At 42.7% G+C, this 8,167-nt stretch overlaps 1 long non-coding RNA gene across 1 annotated transcript; it reads right to left on the bottom strand.

The window, feature by feature from the left end:
- Nucleotides 1-1,536: 1,536 nt before the first annotated feature.
- LOC104909943 lies at nucleotides 1,537-7,957 on the bottom strand. The gene is made up of 4 exons (XR_792699.3): nucleotides 7,414-7,957; nucleotides 5,954-6,082; nucleotides 5,399-5,512; nucleotides 1,537-5,009 (listed from the first exon to the last, which is right to left on the bottom strand). It is a non-coding gene; the product is annotated as an uncharacterized LOC104909943 (long non-coding RNA).
- Nucleotides 7,958-8,167: the final 210 nt, after the last annotated feature.

Below are 8,167 nucleotides of genomic sequence, written 5' to 3'. Positions count from 1 at the left end.
GCCGCGGGAGGCTCAGTGTCACGCAGAGCGCGGGGTGAGCGCTCCGAGCCCTCCCGGTGCCGCCCCCCAAGGCAGCGCGGCCGGCACGGCCCCCCGCAGCCCGCCAGTGGGAAGGCTCTGCTTTGCATAACGCGCAAGGCCTGCTGGGTGAAAAGCGGAGTGAGAAAGAACGTTAACGTGCGCCGAGAATTTTAGAGCGGAAGCGTTTAGACCTGAAATAGCACTGAGATATGCTTCTGCCGCCCATTTTCTGGGAGTTCCAGACTCACCGTATATCACCATGACCTTAAAGACTTTTAGATATTGGCCTTTATATTATACTTCGGGCGGCTTGTAGCTCTGGATGTGAGGGCGATCTGGCTGCGACATCTGTCACCCCATTGATCGCCAGGGTTGATTCGGCTGATCTGGCTGGCTAGGCGGGTGTCCCCTTCCTCCCTCACCGCTCCATGTGCGTCCCTCCCGAAGCTGCGCGCTCGGTCGAAGAGGACGACCTTCCCCGATAGAGACGGTACCGTTCATCGGTCAAGGGTATACGGTAGCTGCGCTCCCCTGCTAGAACCTCCAAACAAGCTCAAGGTCCATTTGTAGGAGAACGTAGGGTAGTCAAGCTTCCAAGACTGCAGACACATCCAAGTGAGGCACTGCATGGGGCAGTCTGCCATTGTTTTGTGCCCAGCTCCACGGGGTACCAGGCGTTTCTCGTTGTCTTTGTCCCCCTTCTTTTCCCTATTCGGTCCCAGCACGGGGAACAACTTGCTCTGCTCATTTACTCTCCCACTGCTGCCCCTCAAATCTCTGAGCTCCTTCCTTCTCTAATGCACACACCACAATCCAGAACTGTCGCACTTCTGTATGCATGCCTCATTTCTTCATCTCACATCTGGTTCTTCCTCTGTACAGTCAATTCCAAGCCACTGAAATTGCAGGAAAACAGTTGGGGTTGAAAGTTAACCAATTGGCTTCTACTGCCTGGAAAGGAGTGGGAGAAACGGGAGGAGCTGACACAACACAGAGAGAACAAGTTATGTCCTCCTTCCAGGGTGTGACGTATTTCTCTCATGGCATAAGAGAATATCTCGAGTTGGAAGGCACCCACAAGGACCATCGAGTCCAACTTCTGGCTCCACACAGGAACACCCCTAATCCAAACCCGATGTCTGTGAGCGCTGTCCAAACGCTCCTTGTACTCCAGCAGCTCAGGGCAGTGCCCACTGACCTGGCAGCCTGTTCCATGCCCACCACCTTCTGGTGACGAACCTTCTCCTGATATCCAGCCTGACCCTCCCTTCTACTCCCACACTTTAGTTAATTTCAGATTTGACATCCACAGACTAACATATTAGATGCAAAGCTTACAGAACATGGCAGAAATCACGTGCTTAGACTCACATCATATTGCCAAGGAACTTACGTGGGTACAGAGGCAGCACCCACCAGAGAGGGCACCGAATGGAAGGCTTATTAAGTAACCATAAAGCAGCCAAACCAAAGCATTGCTATTAAAACTCAGCACGATGTAAGGACTCTCATCAGTCAGTATTTCTTCAAGAGTAACTTTATTCTGGGCAGGAGATTTGACAGAGAAGGAACGGAACAAACATATATAACCTTTTTGAACAAAAACACTGAATAAACAAGAACCATTATTTCTCTATAATCATACTTAACAAGTCCATGCTCTTCATCTAAGTTCGAAACCGTTCTCCTTTACGAAATATCCCATTGGCACCAACAGCCTTACCAGATTCTGAAACACCACAGGAACTGTGGCTTTGTGGCTAATATTGTGGCACTGACACAAGACTTAGGAAGATCTGGATGGCAGAGGTGAATGAGGCCGTTGGCACGCTCCTTTATTCCCAGCAGTCATTTCTACATGTTACGCTTAAGGCTGAGAACAAGCAAACAGCAGAATTCCAACAACGTTTCACATAACGATGCTGCTAAATGTTACAACACAAAGTAGAAGGCTACATATGATAAAGTCTCTGCTATGCTGCTTGTCCAGCTCTCAGTATAACCAACAGGCTGACAGCTTTTCCCTCTGCACTGCACTCAGGCAGCAGTGCACATTGCTCAGTCAGGTTAATCCTTACTGAAAAAGAACATCCCCAACATTCTTTGCTTGAGTAAAGGCTACAAGAGTGCTGTCAATATACCAACATTTTGCAGTTTTCCCATTTCACTAAGTTGAAAGTAGCAGAAGCCATTCTGAATGTCAAGATTATTAGCTTTTTTTCCCCACAAAATATAGGCTTTTATTCAGGAAAGGAGGAGTTGTAGCCAAAAAAAAAAAAAAAAAGTACTACATTTTCTAATACTTTTGCTGATGACTGAACATCATATGCAAGAAAACAGGGCTGGACTGATGGGGGTTCAGATATACACAGGCTGAGTCCATATTTATCCTGTATCACTTGGAGCATCATTACTACGGAGAGGCCTGGGCATCTCCCAGGGAGTCCTCAGGTAAGCTGCATTTCTTGAGAGGAGATTTCTCACTCCTCCCTGCTTTGGAAGAAGCTCAGGCACGTGTGGGTAGGTAGGATGAGCCCAAGCCTCAGCAGCGTGCTCTCATGACTCATCTCATGCTTCCATTTGTAGGAATTGTATGTATGGAACAGACTACATAGACTGCCTACATAGGTCTAGGGATACTTAGGACAGGTTCAGGCTATTTCCCCTTAAACTGATTATTCAGCGAAAAAAATAAATTAAATGATATCTAGACATAAATACAGACATTTATTTCCACCAAAAGAAACAACTATCTTTCCAGTTTCTGACACAAATATACATATTTCCCTCTCCACTTACCCAAACACAACATCAGCATGTGGTATAGAATTGGAATGGTCATTGCTACGCATTAACACTGCTGCTACGGAAGCAGTTATGTACAGTTTGCTGTTAACACATGCTAAGAACAAGTGCCTGGTATAGCTGGACATGTCTGTGGCATGTGCAAGTGTTATGCACGTGCTTTTTTAATGCATAGACACTTCTGGTCCTTTTAGCCTTGTGGACTTGCTATGGATTCAGTCAGCAAAAGCCAACAGCGATCAGAGTCCCACCTGGTTCCCCACAGCACTGAACCAGCAGCTTACTCTGGGGAGCAGTTTCCTGAGTCCTGTGTGCTCTCATGGAAAGTGCTGAGAAGGCCAGGGCGTGTTACTGGCCTCCAGCCCGCTGCAGGTGCCCCTCATGGGGCAGGCCCACCGGCACACTTCTCCTTCCAAGCAGCCAGATGCCAAGAACCACACCTGCCCTGATCCCTTCAGACTGGCTCTCATAAATTTCAGCCCACTCCATTGATAAAATGAGTTCAGATGAGGTTTCCCAAAAGCTGACCATTTCTGTACAGTTCTGTGGGAAGATATGCACATTTCAGCTTTGAAGGTGCTCGTCCAAAATGCAGCTATAAAAGATGTCCTCCCTCAGCACTGTAATTGTCTCATCTACAGGACTAATCTTCTGTGGAAGGAGGTGAAGGAACAGCCAAATACTATGATCAAAATGAACCATTTGCTGACAGCTGAATGCCGGTGCTCCTTTCCAGCACAGAAACAACCTTCCTTTGTCTAGAACCCGCTCGTTCCTTTTCTCCTTCAAACTGAATGGTTTTTAGCAGTCTGACATAAAGCCTCATTTTTACCCAGTAGAGTCTGGGGCCTAATTTACAGCAACTGACATACTCTTCACATCACAAGTGAAGATGTTGAAATGAAGAAGAACTGAAGCTTGAACGTATTCATTTCATCCAAATTTACATTTTTTTTCCCCCTCAAAAGTCATTTAAAACAGTCACAAAAATTAAGTCGAATGCATAGATACTGTTTCCTTAAGTTTCCTTAAAGTCTGCTGCTGGCATCTCACTAATACTTTTTCACTATGAAACCAGCTTTGTAATTCTCAATACTGCCTTAAATTTGTATTTGGATCTTCTTTTCCCGACAACAGCAAAAACAGAACCCAGTATTTCTCCTCATTAGTCATTAGGAAACATTTAAGCAAATTTAAGAGAGGTAGGTCCACATTCTATTTGATAGTGAACAACACCAAGAGGTAATTTTGAAGCATGACAAACAAGCAGTGTCTGAAAACAAATCTACTGATTATCCTTTACGAAACAAGATTACCCAGATTTGGTAAAAGCAAAAGAATGGGAGTGGAAAGCTGGACAGCGGTCCAACAAAAGTCTTGTAAAATTAAAATAATAAATACAAAAAAAAAAGTTTCCCACTGACTTGGGACTTCCAGCAGTCTCTCAGTGGCTGTAAAGGAGAGGTTAGACTGCTGCTCACTCATTCCTTTGATGTACAAAGCAAATGAGTACACAGCAGCAGCAGTGTGGCATCAAGACATGGCATCACTGAAATTAAACAATCTCACTTAGCACATAAGCTTTAGAAAACATCTAATGAATGCCCCTTCCTCGCTCTTCTCTTCCAACACAATATTGCACCACTTTGCTTTATTTTTTTTTAAACTCATTTTTATAAAAATGTTGAATCCAATAAAGGAAAAGTTACAATTTAAAAAAGTTTGTTATAAAAATTTATCATATAAAAATGCCAAGATCCCTAAGCCATATATACAAAAGGTATCAGATTTATGAAAATAATTGGACCCAATTATATAACAAAATTTCATACAAAAAAAAAAGTACAAGATTGCATTGAAATTAACACAAATAAAAGTTAGAAAACAAAACCAAAGTAACCTTCAGAAAGGTCTCAGCTGTAGAAGATTTGTTTCTTTTAAATTTACAAGTCTATAAAACATTAGAAAACTGTCACATGCCAGTCACCATGTGGGAAATCGGCGCTGCTGGGAGAGCATTTCTACACGTCACCGGTGAGCTCCGTACTTTGCAGACCAGTCAACGCGGCCGTGGACTGGCTGAGTTGGGGGTGGGAGGGGCATTACCCCAGGGGTGCTTTTGGAAGGTGAATTGAATGGAGGCCGTCCAAGATGGGGTCTTGCTGACTTCAGAGCAGCATAATCTAAGGGAGAAAGAAAACTCCAAGAGGTTAAGGTTAATCGAGGATTTGCTGATGTGAAACAACATGTGTGATCCAAACCTTAAAACCCTATTATACAAGGAGCACCTAAACTTTGGATTGGTAAGTGTGAATTCTGTGCCAGCTCTCACATCAGACTCTAGGTTCCACTGCAGTGTGCTTCTTGGGTAACGGCTGTGGTTAATACACATAATTCATAAACTAAATAAAAATAATCCTTCTCTATATGAAATTCTGCAAGGCTACGAGCAGTAGTTCCAGTCACTCAAATAATGTCAAAGTAAAGCACCCATCTATAACATAATGCTGCATTACACAGCATAACCAAAGCAACGAGCAAGGGCCCAAGATGATGGTGGCACCACACTTACTTGAAGATGGATCTGCAATTGGCGCTAACTGAACCCTCTGCCCAGCAGAGCCCACTTCCTTCTTCAGAAACGAAGGGATATAACCACCAGTTAGACCACTTGATCCCATGGGACCTGAAAGAAAAAGCACGGAACATCTGTGGCCAATGCAATACAGCTCCTGCACAGGTAACATAGGTGCAAAGTGATGGGCCGTATTTGAGATGAAAGCTGATCAGGGACTGATGGAAACAAAAACTTTGCCAAAGATACTGAAAGTGCACAGATCCTTTATATGCCTGTGTTTATCCCAATAAACCGTGGGAAATGGTAATAAGAAGGGGAAAACCGAATGACATCCTATGAAGCTACCAAAAAAAAGTCAAAAAGCGGTAGAGGAGCCAGGAAGGAGCCTAGCTATGTATATAAAGGTTCTCATGTAGTTTAGCCATTTACATTCAGCCATTTAGCTCATTACCAGGAACAGGCACAGTAGCACGTATCTTCGGAGATGGCAATGTACTAGAAATGGGTGACTCTGAAACACAGCTATGTGGAACTGTGGGACCATCTTACCTGAATTTATCCTGTTGACACTTCCTCCCAAAACTGAAGCTTTTCCAGGCAAACCAGAACTAGGCCAGGGATTAGATGGAACAGACTCCTTGTTTGAAGTGGAGACCACGCTATTTCTTGTGTTTACTCCTATTGCAAAAAAAATAACAATTACCATGCTGAAAATTTCATATTACACTTGCACACATTCCATCTGATACACAACTGTGGAGTAACTATTAAGTTCAATGAACTCCAAAACCTTTTCACCCTATCATGCCCCTGGGTTACTCCCCATCCTCTCATACTCTATAAGAGGCCACAAGCCCACCTCCTGAAATTATACTTGTGTAAAGAATCCCAATAGTGTCAATGGCTGTTTATGACAAGGCAGGATCCTTACCATCAAGGCCACAAATTCTGTGCTTCACACACCAAACACAACATTATACAGCCTGATAAGATACCCTGGGACTAAATAAAGGTAGACAATGTCTCTCAAAGTACGGTACTCTTCTCTGATTATCTACTGAAACCACTGAGTCTGCAAACAGTTTGCAGTAGAATTCATACATCACGTATTATTTGTGTTTAATATACAGACTTTAATATGTAAGCAGGATATGTTCACATGTTCACAGTTTACAGTAAAGCTAAAGCGGGTTTGGGATTAATAGATTTTACTACCTCTTTTGATAACAGAACTTATAGCTACCAAACTCTGTTTAAATGAGACAATTTGAAAGTGTCTGAAATGGTGAAGTCACACATCATCTTTTTTTTTTTTTCCAGGAAAAAAGACCAAGTCTTATATCATGGGCTCTTCTCAACTTCATCAACTTTGGAATATTCATTCTGTAAGTTAAGGAACAGCTGCCTTTATAAACAGAAATTATGAAACGGGACATATTTATATTCAGTTCATTTTAATTATAGGCAGCCACACTCCCCAATCCTGTTGGGGAATCACTCTACTTCAGAGCTAGTCTCAGTAGAACTGGAGGTTGCTCTACTGGCATGAAGCTCCTCTTCAGAGACAGGATTTGGATTCTATAAAATCCCAAGCTATGGCAAAGCATATTCCCATTATCAGCTAGCTTCTGTTGTTCATGGTATTACATACCCATGAGGCAAGTTCAGGGCACTATTTTTCCAGTCTAGAAGACCAGCCTTATTTTTCTAAGGGAAACAGGGAATAGCCTGGCACATTATTAGACATTTTCTAATACACTTTGAAATATAAAAGAGCATCTAGCAGGAGGAAAAAAATGCCAGCATTCCCTTCACATAAACAGAATTCATCTCAGTTGCTAGACTGCTAGAATGCACCTGCATAAGCAAGAAAGCTCCTCCTCTCCTTTCTTTAAGCAGTAGCCCCAACTCCACAAGTTCAAAGGATAAAGAATAATATATTTGTGACTATTACATACTGTTGTTGGAATCACAGGAGGAAAAAGAAATGAGTATTTTTTTTTACTAACCGGGTAGATACCTAGAATGTCTCAGGTAGTGCTGCTTTGCTGCAGAAACTTGCAGTGTTGGGGTGTCCTGCCGTGGGAAGATAGCATGGGACGGTGCACTGCTGCCAGAGCCAACTGCATCCAAAGGCTTCAGGTCCAAAATGCTTTCAAATCTATAACCCAAAAATTGCTACGCTTAGTCCAAAAACTTATAGCATATGTTTATCCACAGTTGGCTTTCTCTCTTCCATCTCATCTCCAGGAATCATTTCCTCACTGTGCTCACTACAGCATAAACACACAGACAACAGGGAATATTTTCAGCCTGAAGCCATATGAGCACTCCTGAAAATCTGACTTGACTTGCACTTGTAGCTCCCTTATAAATGGCTTCATCAGTTTTTATATCTCACTTAATTAGTTTTTCTCTTCTGCTTCTAATCCACGGAAAATACAGCTTGAAGTAATGGAAAATATGTATGAAATACGTTGAAATGGTTCACATGGCAAACAGAAAGCATGTATTAAAAGATTGACCTGAAAATATTTACATTAGGCATTATTTTCAGTAGGGAAAAATGAGCAAGGAATTGCTTAGAGACATACACTGTCCGTGAAAGAAGAGGCTGCAATTGAAAGGTCAGCAGTCAACAAGAAGCCATAACAAAGTAACAGATAGGAAAAATTCATGTCCTTGACTGGCATGGATATATGTTTCTAGATCCATAGAAAGCATAAAGAGCAACATTACTGGGGGAAAAAAAAAAAAAGAAAA

This window comes from Meleagris gallopavo, chromosome 2, assembly GCF_000146605.3.
Source record: "Meleagris gallopavo isolate NT-WF06-2002-E0010 breed Aviagen turkey brand Nicholas breeding stock chromosome 2, Turkey_5.1, whole genome shotgun sequence".
NCBI lineage: Eukaryota > Metazoa > Chordata > Aves > Galliformes > Phasianidae > Meleagris > Meleagris gallopavo.
This window is presented reverse-complemented; position numbering and strand designations above follow the sequence as displayed.